This window comes from Artemia sp. Qi Xiang Cuo, chromosome 9 (assembly GCF_049724085.1).
Source record: "Artemia sp. Qi Xiang Cuo chromosome 9, ASM4972408v1, whole genome shotgun sequence".
Taxonomy (NCBI): Eukaryota; Metazoa; Arthropoda; class Branchiopoda; order Anostraca; family Artemiidae; genus Artemia; species Artemia sp. Qi Xiang Cuo.
Genome location: NC_142802.1, coordinates 40405234 through 40423193, shown reverse-complemented (window position 1 = coordinate 40423193; position 17960 = coordinate 40405234). Strand labels below are relative to the sequence as shown.

General features: G+C 35.1%; 1 non-coding gene across 1 annotated transcript; it reads right to left on the bottom strand.

The window, feature by feature from the left end:
- Window positions 1–14587: 14587 nt before the first annotated feature.
- Window positions 14588–14670, bottom strand: TRNAL-CAA (transfer RNA leucine (anticodon CAA)). Its single transcript has one exon. It is a non-coding gene; the product is annotated as a tRNA-Leu (tRNA).
- Between the last annotated feature and the right edge of the window lie 3290 nt (window positions 14671–17960).

Below are 17960 nucleotides of genomic sequence, written 5' to 3'. Positions count from 1 at the left end.
TTTGGTCCTCTGTTTTATAGTGGTCTTATCCTTGTATGGTATACTAGACAAATACATTAAGGCAGTTAGTGCTATGTACAAGAATAACACTATTATGGTTAGGGTAGGAAATGAGGTTACAGTTACTTCGTATTAAATCAGGAGTTAAGTAGGGTTCTGTTCTATCCCCCTTAATATGGATTATTTTGATGTACTTTCCCTTAAGGAGCATAGGAAAGGCGGTTCTAGGCGTTTACTCCTCCGGCGATTACCCCCCCCCCCCCAGAAAATACCCCGCCCGGAAAATACCCCTCCCCGCGGAAAATACCCCCGAAAAAAACCCGCCCCCCCCCCCCGGAAAATACCCCCACTTGGAAATACCCCTCCCCGGAAAATATCCCCCCATGGAAATTAAGGCTTTCCAAATTTGAGAATTTTATTTGAGTTTTTGTTTTTTTTTTACTTCCGTAGGGGGAACGAATTTTGGTACTAAAATTCGAGAACACACCATTTTTTTTGTTACTTTAGAAATAAATTTGGGCTATAGATTTGCACATTAGGGGGAGGGGGGTAAAGTATAGCAGATCTGCATGCAAAATTTGTTTGGTACAAGTATTCTGCATATTAGATAGATAGATAGAGAAGGTTATCTTAAAGCCAAACTATACGGCCATGAACATATTAAAATAACATAAATGAAAGGCACAAATAAAATAAACTTTGATCAGCGATCATCATAAAACACTTAAATGGAATACTACGTTAATCTAATAATAGTACTTAATACTTGGAAAATCATTCATTGAAAAAAAAAAACTTAACACTTGGAAAAAAACACTTAAATGAAACATTACATTTACTTTATACGGGGATTTTTTTTATATGTATTTTTTTTTTAGTTAACAAATTTTCCAGATACCTCGCTATTCTTGTGTACTTTTTAATGGCTATACTTAGAAGGAATTGTTTCCTGACTCCAAACTGTTCAAATATTTCACCCCCCCCCCCCTATGTGCAAATATATAGCCCAAATAATATATTTCCTATTTATTCTGTCACTTGTCTTTTGTCTTGTCTCATGCTAAGATGAAAGAAACTATCGAAGAAACCGGTTTGTCCTCGAGTTTTACGCAGCGTAAACTTGAGTGAGTGGCACATAATACACAAATACCAAAATTCCTTCCCCCCGACGAAAAAAAATAACTAAAAAATTTCTCAAATTTGGAAAGCCTAATTTTCTACGTTGGGGGGGGATTTTCCGGGGGTATTTTCCGCGGGGGATGGGGTATTTTCTGGGGGGTATTTTCCGGAGGGGTATTTTCAGAGGGGGTCTTTTCGGGGGGGGGGGGTATTTTCCGGGGGGTAATCGCCGGGGAGGGGTAAACGCCGGCCACCAGGGAAGGCAATGGAAGAACACGGAATCAAACTGGGAAGAAAACTTTTCCTGAACTTAGATTATGTTGATGATTTAAGCATCCTAGATGAAAGTAAGAGGAAATTTAATGAGCTTTTAGAAGTTTTGCGAGTTCAGGGTGCTAGAATAGGTTTGAAAATTAATGCTAAGAAGACTAAGTCACTAAGGCTAGGACTAAGTGAAGATGAAAAGGTGACGTTGGGTAACAAAAATTTTGATCAGGTGGACAGCTTCAAATACCTTGGTAGTATTGTTAGTAAAGACGATGGGAGCAGTGAAGATGTTGAAAGTAGAATAGCGAAGGCTCAGGGTGTTTTTTCACAGTTAAAAAAAGCTTGGAAGAATAGAAAGATTACTCTGAAAACCAAGATTATAAATATTTGAAGCCACAATGATGACAGTGGTCAAGTATTGTTCTGAAGTATGGGCGCTCCAAAAAGTGGATGAAGATTTGCTAGATGTTTTCCAGAGAAATTGCTAACGTATTGTTCTGGGTACTCAGCTGACTGACCGTATTTCAAACAGAAGGCTGTACGAAAAGCGTGGTTCAATCACACTTTCTAGGGCTATAATGAGAGAAAGGTTGAGATGACTAGAGCAAGTTCTGCGGATGAACGATGACTGATTGTCGAAGATTGTCCTTTTCAGCCAACCGTCTAGGGCTAAACGGAAAGCAGGTCATCAGCGGTTTGGGTGGGAGGATGTCATAAAGAAAGATTTAAGGAAAAGGGGCTTCCTCGGAGGGTGTAAAGAGGGAGGCTTTGAATAGATTGGGATGGAGGAAGAGTGTGCGTAGCTATGTTGGCTTCAGGCGGCTTGGTGCTGCGGTGAGTTGTTAGTAGTAATAGTAGTAGTAACACTACAACAAATTATTATTCCCACAAGATATTGAAATCCTTAATTATGCTTGTCTACAAAATGAGGCACCATTAGTTGGGACCATAGAAATAAAAGATAAATAGAGTAGAAGTAGTATTAAAAGTATAGATACAGGATCTTCTGGCTAGTTCAAAATCCGCCACAACTTACCCTGAAAGGTCTAACTTAATAATGTAAGCCATTATTGTAATATTGCTTAGTCACCCTTTTGACAATCTACATGATCATAGTTCGTTTTGATTTCTTTCAACATCTACCTGATTATTCCCTGAAAGCTTCACCTTAATACCCTTAGATTTTGTATAAGCAATAATTGTAGTAGCATTAGTAGCAGTCTGCACATATTACCTTTGTTTTTTTTTTAACACCACCCGTCAACTCACGATTATTCCAACTTAATGCACAAATCAAATTTTAAGATGCGCTGTTTTGACAATCTAAATGCACATAGGTGTCTTTTGTTAGTTTGAATTTGCCATTAATGTTCTCTCAAATTGTGCCTTCAAAGACTTATCCTTAATAGGACTAGTATCACAGTAGTTGCGGTGGTAGCAGGAGAAGTAGTTGGAGTGTTAGTGCTGTATTATTAGTAGTAGTAACAGTAGTATTAATAGCGGTAGTAGCATATAAATATTGTCTTTTGATCAGTTGAACATCCCTTTCATGATGACTCGGAAGTTTCACCTTGGCCCCCCCCACGCGATTTTTCTCAAATGTATCTGATAAAAATTTTGAGATGGCTATTTTGTTCAAAATAGATAAAAAATCATCTAACAAAAACTCCGGTGTCGACACAGCCCCCCAGGGCCCGGGGGCAGGCATTGTAAGTTATGCCCTGGGGGCATATATGGTTCTTATGGATAAAATGCTAGTATAAACTTGAGAGAGGGCTCATTTGATTGGAAATTGAGAGTTCTAGTTAACTTTTTAAGTCAAAAGAGATCGGAGGGTAACCAGCCCCTCCCCCCACGCCATTATTTTCCCAAATGCATCCAATAAAAATTTTGAGATAGCTGTTTTGGTAAAAATAGTTCAAAGATCATATAAAAAAACTCAGGTGTCGACACAGCCCCCCAGGGCCTGGGAATGGGCGTTGTAAGTTATGCCCTGGGGACATACATGGTTCATATGGAAGGAATGCTCGTATAAATTTCAGAGAGGGCTCTTTCGATTGGAAATCGAGAGTTCTAGTGCCCTTTTTAAGAGTCAAAAGTGATCCGAAGGGAACTAGCCCCCACACCTTTTGTCCCAAATACATCTGATAAAAATTTTGAGATAGCCATTTTGTTAAAAATAGTTCAAAGATCATAACAAAAATCCGGTGTCGACACAACCCCCCAGGGCCCAGGGGAAGGCGTTGTAAGTTATGCACTAGGGGCATATTTGGTTCTTATGGAAGGGATGCTGGTATAAAGTGTAAAGAGGGCTCATTTGATTGCCAAAAGAGATTGGAGGGCAACTAGCCCTCCCCCTTCCACGCCCTTTTCCCCAAAAACTCATCCGATAAGAACTTTGAGATAAGCATTTTTTTTTAAGTTCAAAGGTCATATAACGAAAACTCTGGGGTCAAAATAGCCCTCTAGGGCCCGAGGGAAGACGTTGTAAGTTATGCCCTGGGGGCATATATGGTTCTTATGGAAGGACTTCAGAGAGGGCTCATTTGATTGGAAGTTGAAAGTTCGAGTTCACTTTTTAAGAGTCAAGAGAGGTCCGAGCGCAACTAGCCCCTCCCCCACGCCTTTTTCCCAAACCCATCCGATGAAAATTTTGACATAACCGTTTTGTTAAAAATAGTTCATAGGTCGGGTAAGAAAAACTCCGGTGTCAATACAACCCCCCAGGGCTCGGGGGCAGGCGTTCTAAATTATGCCCTGGGGGTATATATGACAAGGATGCTCGTACAAAATTTTATAGAGGGCTAATTTGATTGGAAATTGAAAGTTCTAGTTCAGTTTTTAAGAGTCAAGAGATCGGGGGCAACTAGCCCCTCCCCGCCCCACCCTTTCCCCCAAACCCATCCGCTACAAATTTTGAGATAGCCTTTTTTTCAAAATAGTTCAAAAATTAGACAACCAAAACTCCATTGTCGACATAACCCCCCAGGGCCCGGGGGGTAGGCGTTGTAAGTGTTGTTTATGGTTCTTATGAAAGGGATGTTCGTGTAAACTTCAGAGAGGGCTCATTTGATTGGAAATTAAATGTTCTAGTTCACTTTTTCAGAGTCAAAAGAGGGCAACTAGCCCCCCACCACACCCTTTTTTCCCCAAAACCTATCCGATAAAAAAATTTGAGATAACCATATTGTTAAACATAGTTCAAAGTTCAGATAAGAAAAACTCCTGTGTCGACGCAACCCCCCAGGGCCCGAAAGCAGGCGTCGTAAGTAACGCTCTTGGGGCATATGTGGTTCTTATGGAAGGGATGCTCGTATAAACTTTGGAGAGGGCTCATTTGATTTGAAATTGAAAGCTATAGTTCACTTTTTAAGAGTGAAAAGAGCTTGGAGGGCAACTCCCCCCCCCCCCTTCACGCCCTTCTTCCTCAAACCCATCCGTATAAAAACTTTGAGAGAGCCATTTTTTCAAAATGGTTCAAAGATCATATAACGAAAACTCCAGGGTCGACAAAATCCTTCAGGGCCCGGGGTAGACGTTGTAAGTTATGCCCGGCGGACATATATAGTTGTTATGGAAAGGATACTCGTATTCATTTCAGAGAGGGCTCATTTGATTGAAAATTGTAAGTTCTAGTTCAGTTTTTAAGAGTCAAAAGAGATCGAAGGGCAACTAGCCCTTCGCCCTTTTTTCCCCAAATTCATCCGAAACAAGTTTTGAGATAACCATTTTTTTTAAATAGTTCAAAAATCAGATATTAAAACTCCAGGGTCGACATAACCCCCCCCGGGGACAGGCGTTGTAAGTTATTCCCTATGGGCATATATGGTTCTTATAGATGGGATGCTCGTATAAACTTCAGAGACGGCTCATTTGATTGAAAATCGAAAGTTCTTGTTTACTTTTAAAGAGTCAAAAGAGATTGAAGGGCAATTAGCCCCCTCCCCACTCCCCCTACGTCCTTTTTTCCCCGAACCCTTGCGATAAAAATTTTGAGATAACCATTTCGTTAAAAATAGTTCAAACATCAGATAATAAAAACTCCGAGGCTGACACAAACCCTTTTTTTACTTTCATATTGTTACCTTGATACTAGTTTTGATGCTTTAATGAATATTTGATGTTGAAAAAAAAGTTTTAATTTGTAATAAAGAAATGTTAAATACTTTAAAGTTTTTGCAGTAAAAAACGAACATAATTTAATTAAAAAAAACTTTCCGAAAAAGAAGTTTTTCAAAGAAAAGTAAAGGCCATTTTAAACTTGAGATTAGCAGATACAAATACCTGCTAAAATTTTAAGTCAAAACGACTAGAAATACTATTAAAGAATAAATGAAACCCAAAACCAACAGAAATTAAATAAAAAATCATAGCAAAAAAACATACAACAAGTAATAATAAAAATGAATAAATAAATCTTAAAAGCGAGTAATGCTTAAATTGAATATGCAAATCAAGCTTAAAACGAAAACAAATTTTGCTATTGAAGTATGAATGAAACCCAAAATGAACAGAAACTAAATAAACAATCTATGTGATCAAACACAAAATAGATACCAACGTAAATTAATAAGTGGTCCTTAGATTGAGTAACACTAAAACTGAGTATGCATAACAATCCTAAAATGAACAAAAATCACTACAAACAAGAGTTTAGGTATCGCCTCCTTCTCTCACGATAAAAGTCTAAATTTACTGCGTCATTGGCACTTTACTCAAAACCATATGTGTCTTGACCAGTGTTGAAAAGTATAAACAAAATCAAACTGAATATTTGATATATAATGTTATTAATTGTCGAAAGAGACTCATGGATTAGAGACGCAGTTCTCTGATTCAAGATTTTAAGTTCACTCAGTTCAAGAATTTTATTTCACTGTAATTTTATTTTCATTTTCAATTCGGTAAAAACTTGGAAAAGTAAATATTTGTAATATAATTCGTTTTCAGTGAAGCTCCAATGATGGAGTAGGCCTTAGGTTTTTACAGTTAAAGAAGGGGGCAGTATCCAAACTCTTGTTTGTAGTGACACTATATTTGTCTTGAACAATTTTAGAAAGTACTAATAAATTAAACTGAATACTTCATGTATAATGATATTAATTGCTGAAAGCTCATCAGTTCAAAAATTTTCTGTAATTTTAGTATTTATTTTCAATATTAAGTACAAATTAAATATTTGTAATATAATTCGTTTTCAGTAAAGCGCCAATGACGCAGTAGGTTTTAGACTTTTACAGTGAGAGAAGGAGGCGATACCCAAACTCTTGTTTGTTGTGATTTTTGTTCGTTTCAAGCTTGATTTGGATATTCAATTTAAGTTTCACTCGTTTCAAGATGTATTTATTCATTTGTAATAGTACTTGTTTTATGTTTGTTTGCTATGATTGCTTATTTAATTTCTGTTCGTTTTGGGGTTTCATTTATAATTCAACAGCAAAATATTTTTTTTCGTTTTAAGCTTGATTTGCATATTCAATTTAAGCATTATTCGTTTTTAAGATGTATTTATTCATTTATATTATTACTTGTTGTATTTTTTTTTGCTACGATTGTTTATTTAATTTCTGTTCATTTGGGTTTCATTTATTCTTTAATAGTAATTTCTGGTCGTTTCGATTTTGAATTTTAAAAGGTATTTGTATCTGCTGATTTTAAGTTTAAAATAGCCTTTACTTTTCTTTGAAAAACTTCTTTTTCGGAAAGTCTTTTTCAATTAATTCCTCTAAAGACCTACCGTAATGCCCTTCATACTATATGTAAACAATAATATAATTCCTAACTTACAGCCGTTGCCCTGAGGCCTAAGGGGGGGGGGTTGACATCCCCAAACGCACAATTACTAAAACTTTGAACAATGCTGAAAAAGATGGATGTCTCAAAACTTCTTTTGGATGTTTGTTTTTGGGAAATGATGGGTGTCGGGGGGGGGGGGGGGCTGATTACTCTTAAATAACCTTTGACTCTTAAAAAGGGCAGTGTAACTTCCAATTTCAAATCAAGTGCGCCCCGTCTGAAATTTATATGACAATCCATTCCATAAAGACTTTATATGCCCAAGGACATAACTTATAGCCCTTTTCCCAGGTCTCTGAGGGGGGTGTCAACCCTGGAGGCATTATTAAATGTTCTTTCGACTAATTTGTTTTAAAATGGATATCTCACAATTTCAATCAGATGCGTTTCATGAATAGAAAGGTAGTTAGGAGGAGGGGCGAGGTGACCTTGATCACTTTTGACTCTTAAAATGGAACTAGAGCTTCCAATTTTCAAGCACATGGGCCACTTCTAAAGTTTATACAACCACCTCTTCCATAAAAACCTTAATTGTCCCCCGGGGGACATAACTTACAAACCTTGCACCCAGGCTCTGGTGGCTTGTAACAACCCCAAAAGCCTTGTTATATGATCTTTGGACAATTTTGAATAAATTGCCTTTCTCAAAATTTCTATTGGATTTATTTGGGGAAAACACGACGTGTGTGTGTGTAGGGGGGGGGTAGTAGCTGCCCTCCGATCACTTTGAATCTTAAAAAAGGGCACTAAAACTTCTGATTACCAATCCAATGAGACCCCTCCGAAGTATATACGACCCCAATTTCTATAAAAAAAACTCATATGCCCCTAGGGCATAACTTACAACCCATGCCCTGAGGGCTGTGGCGTGGTTGTCATCCTCAAAGACACAATTTCCAGACTTTTCAACTACGCTGAACAAAATTGCTATTTGAAAATTTTGATAGTATGTATTAGGAGAAATGATGGGCTTGGAGAGGAGGGGGGGGTGGCTGGTTGCTCTCAAATTACATTTGACTCTTAAAGAGGGCACTATGACTTCCAATTTCAAATCAAATTAGCTCCATCTGAAGTTTATACGACCAGCCATTCCATAAAAACCTATATGCTCGAAGGTATAACTTATAACCCTTGTCCCAGGGCTCTTGGGGGTTTTGGAAACCCTATTGGAATTTTTATGTGTACTTTGGACTTTTTTGGACAAAATAGCTGTCTCAAATTTCCAATTAAATACGTTTGGCGAAAAGAAAGGTAGTGGGGGATGGGAGGGGGGCTAGTTGCCCTTTATCACTTTTGACTCTTAGAAGAGAACTAGAGCTTTCAATTTTCAACTAAATGAGGCTCTTCTGAAGTTTATACAACCATCCCTTCAATTAAAACCTTAAATGCCCCCGATGCATAACTTACAACCCTTACCCCCAGGCTCTGGGGGTTACTTTAGTAGAGTAGTAAGTTATACTTCTAGGAGACATATAGCAATTTCTACGTTATTCTATAGAAGCTCTTCACCTTTTCAAAGAGAGTGAGTATCCTCTCACATGGCATTATACTTCTAGGAGACATATAGCAATTTCTACGTTATTCTATAGAAGCTCTTAAACCAGTGGTAAACCCGTATCAGAAAACCTGCGTGACTTGTTTAGCTGCCAATATATATCAATTATTTTTTTGTATATATTCAGGTTTCGGCCCCAATTACTTGAAAATTTACATTGAATTACACGTGGATATGTGTGTGGATTTTCAAGTAATTGGGTTACCAGGGCCAGTTACCTATTACAACGAACGATACTTACCCTACCAGACGGGTTTTCTAATGTAACACGCATTTTTTGGAGGTCAAACAGAGAGAGAGCTGGCGGTCACACTAACTTGATTAGTAGTTGGATTCGGAAAAGTTTTAACGGACAAGTTTTTCTGTCACAATTTACAGACCAGATTTCTAGTTCATATATTTTTTGATAACTTGATAGGTGATTTGAATAAAAGGAATTCAAATATTTTGTCTATGAAATAGAAGCTAACTCAATTTGCGAAAAGGTATTTCCATTTACACAATTCTGATCTGATTGAATTGTCGCCGACAATGAGATTTAATCACTGCTAAGCCTATTGTTATTGCGAAAGGGTTACCCAATTTACAGCTTAGTGTTAACTGACAGAGTTCCAAATACGAACATTTTGAAAAGTAGACAAAAAATCAGACATTATAATCAGAGTTATTTGATTAACATTTAAAAAGGGGTAATGAGATATATGATCTGTATAATACACAAGTGATGTTTGATAAGTATTGTCAATTTAAAATAGGATCTAACGTTCCCTTCGCCCCCTTCGTTCCCTTCGTTCCCTTTCTGTTAAATAAATAATTCTTATATTTTTTCCGTTCAATAAATAATTCTTATATTTTTTCCGTTCAATTGAAAACGAGGATTTCTGCTAAATAAATAATTGTTATACCTTTTAAAATAGCTTTACGGGGTTTGAGGGGCTCTGTCGTTTTATTCCGTGTGATTTTTTCTTTACATGGTGTTCGTTCAAAAAGCGAGGATTTCTGTTAAATAATTAATTATTTTATTTTTTTCCGGTCTAGTGAAAGCAAGGATTTCCGAAAAATAAATAATTGCCCTACCTTTAAAATATATGTTCGGGTTTCAAAGGACTCTGTCGTGTTAGTCAATTTTATTTTTTCTTTACCATGCTTTCATTCGAAAATCGAGGAATTAAGTTAAATAAAAAAATCTTAAATTTTTTCCTTTAGAATTAAATCGATGATATATATTAAATAAATAATTTTTATACCTTTTAAAATAGCTTTACGGGGATTGAGAGGCTCTTTCGTTTTATTTCGTGTGATTTTTTCTTTACATAGTGTTTGTTCAAAAAGCGAAGCTTTTTGTTAAATAAATAATTCTTATATTTTTTCCGTTCAATTGAAAGTGAGGATTTCTTTTAAATATATAATTGATATACCGTTGAAAATAGCTGTACGGTGTTTGTTGTACTCTTTTGTTTCATTCAGTTTTATTTTTTTCTTTACATGGTGTTCGTTCAAAAAGCGAGGATTTCTGTTAAATAAATAATTGTTATACCTTTTCAAATAGCTTTACGGGGTTTGAGGGGCTCTGTCGTTTTATTCCGCGTGATTTTTTCTTTACATGGTGTTCGTTCAAAAAGCGAGGATTTATGTTAAATAAATAATTCTTATATTTTTTCCGTTCAATTGAAAACGAGGATTTCTGTTAAATAAATAATTGTTATACCTTTTAAAATAGCTTTACGGGGTTTGAGGGTCTCTCTCGTTTTATTCCGTGTGATTTTTTCTTTACATGGTGTTCGTTCAAACAGCAAGGATTTCTGTTAAATAAATAATTCTTATATTTTTTTCCGTTCAATTGAAAGCGAGGATTTCTGTTAAATAAATACTTGTTGTACCTTTTAAAATAGCTTTACGGGGTTTGAGGGACTCTGTCTTTTTACTCCGTATTATTTTTTTCTTAACATGGGGTTCGTTCAAAAACCGAGGATTTCTGTTAAATAAATAATTCTTATTTTTTTTCCGTTCACTTTAAAACAAGGATTTAATTTAAATAAATAATTGTTATAGCTTTTAAAATACCTTTACGGGGTTTGAGGGGGCTCTGTCGTTTTTTTCCTTGTGTTTTTTTCTTTAAATGGGGGTTGTTCAAAAAGCGAGGATTTCTGTTAAATAAATAATTCTTATATTTTTTCCGTTCAATTGAAAGTGAGGATTTCTGTTAAAAAAATAATTGTTATACCTTTTAAAATAGCTTTACGGGGCTTGAGGGGCTCTATCGTTTTATTCCGTGTGATTTTTTCTTTACTTAGTGTTCGTTCAAAAAGCGATGATTTCTGTTAAATAAATAATTCTTGTACTTTTAAAAGAGCTTTACGGGGGGTTTGAGAGACTCTGTTTAAATATTTATCTGAGTTTCATTTTTTCTGTTCAATTACTTTCAGTGTAAGCTGATATAATTACCTCATTCTTTTATTATAACCTAACTTGTAGGAATACAGTTTCGGCTACTATTGAGCCTTACATGCCTGAAATCATGAATTAGAATATTTAATTAGCTGTTTGGGTTTTCAGACATAGTTTTTTAGATGTTCATGGGTGTTAGGTTCCTGGAGGGTTTTATGACTCCTCCCTCCAATGAATTCAGATGGTTTTAGGACTCATCCCCCCTAGCAATAACTCCATTCAACCTTGAGCGAAGATATAAAAGTTTGATGAAGTATTTTTCTACTTAACAACTACATTAATAGCTTCTAAGATGATAGGACTGTATGACACAGAATTTATCAGCTTGAAAAAATCATCTTGTGGTGTTATATTTGAATGTGCATTTTCATTATTGTCTATGGAACTCGAAGAAATTGACTGTTATCATTTGATAGTGAACTATAATATGTTTGAGTATGATAAAAGCTTGTGGAGTACTACATTACGTCGTATAAACAGACTGGGATTCTACGATAGAGTAATTACACCACTTAATAATGCTGGTCGGGAACTGAGAAATGTTCAGGAGGAAGTCAGTGAAATTTCTAGCTTTTTTGGGGTTGAAGCGCTCTCTAAGTAAAGGGCAATTTACCTACCGATAAAGTTTTAATTCAAAAGTGTGACCCTAGGATTCCACTGTTCAATCTAGAAGAGTTTAAATGTCCTAAATTTGAAGGGGGTTATCACAGTCCTGAAGATGAGGTTAGTTTCTTCGCAGAGTGGATATGTAAGAACATATCTCATTGTGATAAATCAATAACACATGTTTTAAACTATTCTATATTATGGGACCTTCGTTTCTTGATGTTTAAGAGTGAACTCTAAGTACTATTTTTATGTAAACATTTGTTGTGTTTTTTTTTCTCAAAATAAAATCTGTTAATACGTTTAAGCAATAAATATCTTTAAGCTTAACCCGTCTTTATTCTTTATAATAGCTATATTGTAAGCAATTAACAAACTCTATACTGAAGTCAACTCTTTGATACACCTTTCAGAAACTTCATATAAGAAGTTATTTGAAAAAATGTGAGTAAGTAAGTAACAAATTCTTTCTTGAAGTCACCTCTTGGATACACAATACAGAAATTTCATTAAAGAAATTATGAAAAAATTGTAAGTAAGTAGCAAATTCTTTCTTGACTTCACCTGCTGGATAAACAAAGACATTTCGTTCAAGAAATTATGACAAAATTCTAAGTAAGTAACAAACTCTTTATTGTTTACATGATTTAGATACACGATGTAGAAATTTAATTCAAGAAATTATGAAAAAATTCTCAGTAAGTAACAATTTCTTTCTTGAAGTCATCTATGGAAAATACAATTCTATCGTTCAAATGTGAAACTTAGTTCCATTCTCTGGTTCAAATGTAGAAAAACCCGTGTGGGTGAGTTGAAAAAAAAAAATTAACAAGAAATGACTGAAAAGTGTTATTCTCTGGTTCAAATGTAGAAAAACCCGTGTGAGTGAGTTGAAATAAATTTTTTTTTAACAAGAAATGACTGAAAAGTGTTTTGGAGGAGATGGCTTGATTTTCAGAAGGATGTATTAGCGAAGTTATAGTGGGGGGCGACAATGTCGTCAAAGTCAAGGCTATAAGAAAAAAAAGTTCCGAATATTTTTGTCGGTTTGTAGTTTACGCACTAATATCAATATCATTAATGATTATGTTTGAACTTTCTCTATGTTGATCAAATTGGTTTATAATTGGTTAATTATAAAAAAAATAGTTTTGGACAAGAAAAAAAAAACTAAAATAATTTCGGGAAATAATTTTAAACACTCAGAGAAGTTTTTTTTTTTTGTGTAATGTTGTTTTTTTGTTTGTGTAAGTTGTGTGTGTGTGTGTGTAAATTTTTTTTTTGTGTGTGTAAGTTTTTTTTGTGTGTGTAAATTTTTTTTTGGTGTGTGTGTGTGAGTTTTTATGTGTGTGTGTAAGTTTTTCTTGTGTGTGTGTGTAAGTTTTTTTTTTTGTGTGTGTGTAAGTTTTTGTGTGTGTGTGTGTAAGAATTTATGTGTGTGTAATTTTTTGTGTGCATGTAAGTTTTTTTGTGTGCGTGGGTATGTTATTGTGTGTGTGTATGTTTTTGTGTTTGTGTAAGTTTTTGTGTGTGTGTGTGTGTAATTTTTTGTGTGTGTGTGTGTGTAAGTTTTTATGTGTCTGTGTAATTTTCTGTGTGTGTGTGTTTGTGATTTTTGACCATAAACTCTAGTTTCCTATAAGAAAATTATGGAAAATACAATTCTATTGTTCAAATCTGAAACTTAGTTACATTCTCTGGTTTAAATTCAGAAAAAACCCGTATGAGTTAGTTGAAATAAAAAAAATTTAACAAGAAATGACTGACACGTGTTTTTGGGGAGATTTTTTGATTCGCAGAAGGATTTATTAGTGAAGTTATAGTGGAGGGCGACAATGTCTTCAATGTCAAGTCTATAAGAAAAAAAAGTTCTGGATATTTTTGTAAGTTTTAGCTTACGCACTAATATCATATCAGTAACGATTCGAGGATGTTTCCCCACTTATCGATAATCAGGCAATTTTCTCAAGCTCTTGGTCAGAAATAGAGGCTGTTTCCAAAGATTTAGAATAAGAAAAAAATTGTCAGGTGTGGGACTCGAACCCACGACCCCATATGGGGACCAGATCTTAAGTCTAGTGCCTTAACCACTCGGCCAACCTGACTTGTAAACAATTCTTGATCATATTCATATTGTAATTCAGTTTCATTGGTAAAGTTTAGAATTGAGCTAACTTTTTTCTCTTCTCTAAGAAAATTCAGAACCTCGTCTAAATTAACCTTAAAAAAATGAAATAAAGCTTTGTCGACGTTGCATATTTTATTCAACATATCCGACAAATCGCTGGAGGGGTGCATTCCTGTTGACTTTTGGAGGATGTTGCCTCATTTTTCAATAATCAGGCAATTTTCTCAAGCTCTGTTCTCAAAGTCATAACTTTTGACTGACAACACTAACATCAAAACTTAAACGGTCAGAAATAGAGGCTGTTTCCAAAGAATTAGAATAAGAAAAAAAATTGTCAGGTGTGGGACTCGAACCCATGATCCCATATGGAGACCAGATCTTAAGTCTATCACCTTAACCACGCGTACAGACCGACATGTGAGCAGTTATTGGTCAGAGTAATGTTGTCATTAAGTGTAACTTGTAAATCTCAAACGAGAGCTTACTTTTTTCTCTGCCTTAAAAATATTCATAATAGAGTTTGAAAATTTTGCACTTTTCTAGTTTTTTATTTAATTTAATCTATTAAAGGCCCTAAAAATTTAGGTTCTGCATAAATCCTTTTACAGAAGCTATTTAGTGAAATCACAAGAAATGATTAAATAAAAAAATTAAATAAGAAAAAAAATTGTCAGGTGTGGGGTTCGAACCCACGACCCCGTATGGGGACCAGATCTTGAGTCTAGCGCCTTAACCACTCGGCCAACCTGACTTGTAAACAATTCCTGATGATGTTCATATTGTAATTCAGTTTCATTCTGTGTGTGTCGTCTCTTTGTGTGTGTTGTCTCTGTGTGTTTGTCGTCTCTCTCTCATGAACTTCAAAAAACTCTTGTATTTCAATGAAAGAAATTCAAAATGAACTATGAAAATCAACAGAATGTAACTGTGACAAGGTAAAGCACACCAAGTCAAGTTTTGATGTTAGTGTTGTCAGTCAAAAGCTATGACCTTGAGAAAAGAGCTTGAGAAAATTGCATGATTATCGAAAAATGGGGGAAACATCCCCCAAAAGTCGACAGGAATGCTCCCCTCCAGCGCTTTCTCGGTTATGTTGAATAAAATATGCAAAGTCGACATAGCTTTATTTCATTTTTTTAAGGTTAATTTAGACGAGGTTACGTGCGCGCACGTAACCTCGTCTAAATTAATATAACAATTATTTATTTAACAGAAATCCTCGCTTTCAATTGAACGGAAAAAATATAAGAATTATTTATTGAACAGAAATCCTCACTTTTTGAACGAACACCATGTAAAGAAAAAATCACACGGAATAAAACGACAGAGCCCCTCAAACCCCGTAAAGCTATTTCAAAAGGTATAACAATTATTTATTTAACAGAAATCCTCGCTTTCAATTGAACGGAAAAAATATAAGAATTATTTATTTAACAGAAATCCTCGCTTTTTGAAGGAACACCATGTTAATAAAAAAATCATACGGAATAAAACGACAGAGTCCCTCAAACCCCGTAAAGCTATTTTAAAAGGTATAACAATTATTTATTTAACAGAAATCCTCGCTTTCAATCGAACGGAAAAAAATATAAGAATTATTTATTTAACAGAAATCCTCGCTTTTTTAACGAACACCATGTAAAGAAAAAATCACACGGAATAAAACGACAGATCCCCTCAAACCCCGTAAAGCTATTTTAAAAGGTATAACAATTATTTATTTAACAGAAATCCTAGTTTTCAATTGAACGTAAAAAATATAAGAATTGTTTATTTAACTGAAATCCTCGCTTTTTGAACGAACACCATGTAAAGAAAAAATCACGCGGAATAAAACGACAAAGTCCCTCAAACCCCGTAAAGCTATTTTAAACGGTATAACAATTATTTATTTAACAGAAATCCTCGCTTTTTGAACGAACACCATGTAAAGAAAAAATCACACGGAATAAAACAACAGAGTCCTTCAAACCCCGTAAAGCTATTTTAAAAGGTATAACAATTATTTATTTAACAGAAATCCTCGCTTTCAATTGAACGGAAAAAATATAAGAATTATTTATTTAACAGAAATCCTCGCTTTTTGAACGAACACCATGTAAAGAAAAAATCAATTGAATTTTTCAATTTTTCAATTGAACGGAAAAAATATAAGAACTATTTATTGAACGGAAAAAATATAAGAATTATTTATTTAACAGAAAGGGAACGAAGGGAACGAAGGGGGCGAAGGGAACGTTAGATCATATTTTAAATTGACAATACTTATCAAACATCACTTGTGTATTATACAGATCATATATCTCATTACTCCTTTTTAAATGTTAATCAAATAATTCTGATTATAATGTCCGATTTTTTGTCTACTTTTCAAAATGTTCGTATTTGGAACTCTGTCAGTTAACACTAAGCTGTAAATTGGGTAACTCTCTCGCAATAACAATAGGCTTAGCAGTGATTAAATCTCATTGTCGGCAACAATTCAATCAGATCAGAGTTGTGCAAATGGAAATACCTTTTCGCAAATTGAGTTAGCTTCTATTTCATAGACAAAATATTTGAATTCCTTTTATTCAAATCACCTATCAAGTTATCAAAAAATATATGAACTAGAAATCTGGTCTGTAAATTGTGTCAGAAAAACTTGTCCGTTAAAACTTTTCCGATTCCAACTACTAATCAAGTTAGTGTGACCGCCAGCTCTCTCTCTGTTTGACCTCCAAAAATGGGTGTTACCTCAGAAAACCCGTCTGGTAAGGTAAGTATCGTTCATAGTAATAGGTAACTGGCCCTGGTAACCCAATTACTTGAAAATCCACACACATATCCACGTGTAATTCAATGTAAATTTTCAAGTAATTGGGGCCGAAACCTGAATATATACAAAAAAATAATTGATATATATTGGCAGCTAAACAAGTCACGCAGGTTTTCTGATACGGGTTTACCACTGGTTTAAGAGCTTCTATAGAATAACGTAGAAATTGCTATATGTCTGCTAGAAGTATAATGTCATGTGAGAGGATACTCACTCTCTTTGAAAAGGTGAAGAGCTTCTATAGAATAACGTAGAAATTGCTATATGTCTCCTAGAAGTATAACTTACTACTCTACTTACTTTTCACCCCAAAAGCCTTGCTATATGATCTTTAGACTATTTTGAACAAAATGACTATCTCAAAATTTCAATTGGATGCATTTCGGTAAAATACGACGTGAGTTTGTGTGTGGGGGGGGGGGGTGTAGCTGCCCTCCGATCACTTTTATTCTTAAAAAGGGCACAATAACTTCTGATTAACAATCCAATGAGCCCCTTCGGAAGTTTATACGACCACCCTTTCTATAAAAACCTAATGTGCCCAAGGGCATAACTTACAACCCTTGCCCTGAGGGCTGTAGGGGCTGGTCGTCCTCAAAGACATAATTTCCAGACCCTTCAACTACGTTGAACAAAATGGCTATCTAAAAAAATTTGACTGGATTTGTTTGGAAAAATTATGGGCGTGGGAGGGGATTGGTTGCCCTTAAATCACTTTTAACTATAAAAAAGAGCACTAGCCCTTTCAATTTCCAATCGAACGAGCCCTGTTCGAAGTTTCTACGACAACTCCTTTTATGCGAAGTGCCCGGGTCTAAAAAAAAAACAAACAAATAATACATTGTGCCAACAATCAACATCGTTCTTTACATAGGCAGCGCTATTGCGCTGTCTATGATTATGAATCAATTTTTAACTGAGATATAAGTACAAAAGATAATGGCAAAGCCACAAAATTGTCAAACTTATGTATGTAGCCTAGGGCTATATTTCACCCCATTACCAATAGGGGAAGGCAAACAGGGATACAATTGCGATGGTAACAATTATTATATTTTGAAAGAGCATTAAATGGAGAATCTAATGTTATATTTATTTTTTTCTAATCTCTGCCCTTTACCCTACCTTTACCCTCTTTTATTATTAAAGTGCTGAGGTCCAAATGAGATCCTGGAAACGCAGTTACCAAAATTCAATACTCTTCGTGTTTATTGTTACTATTG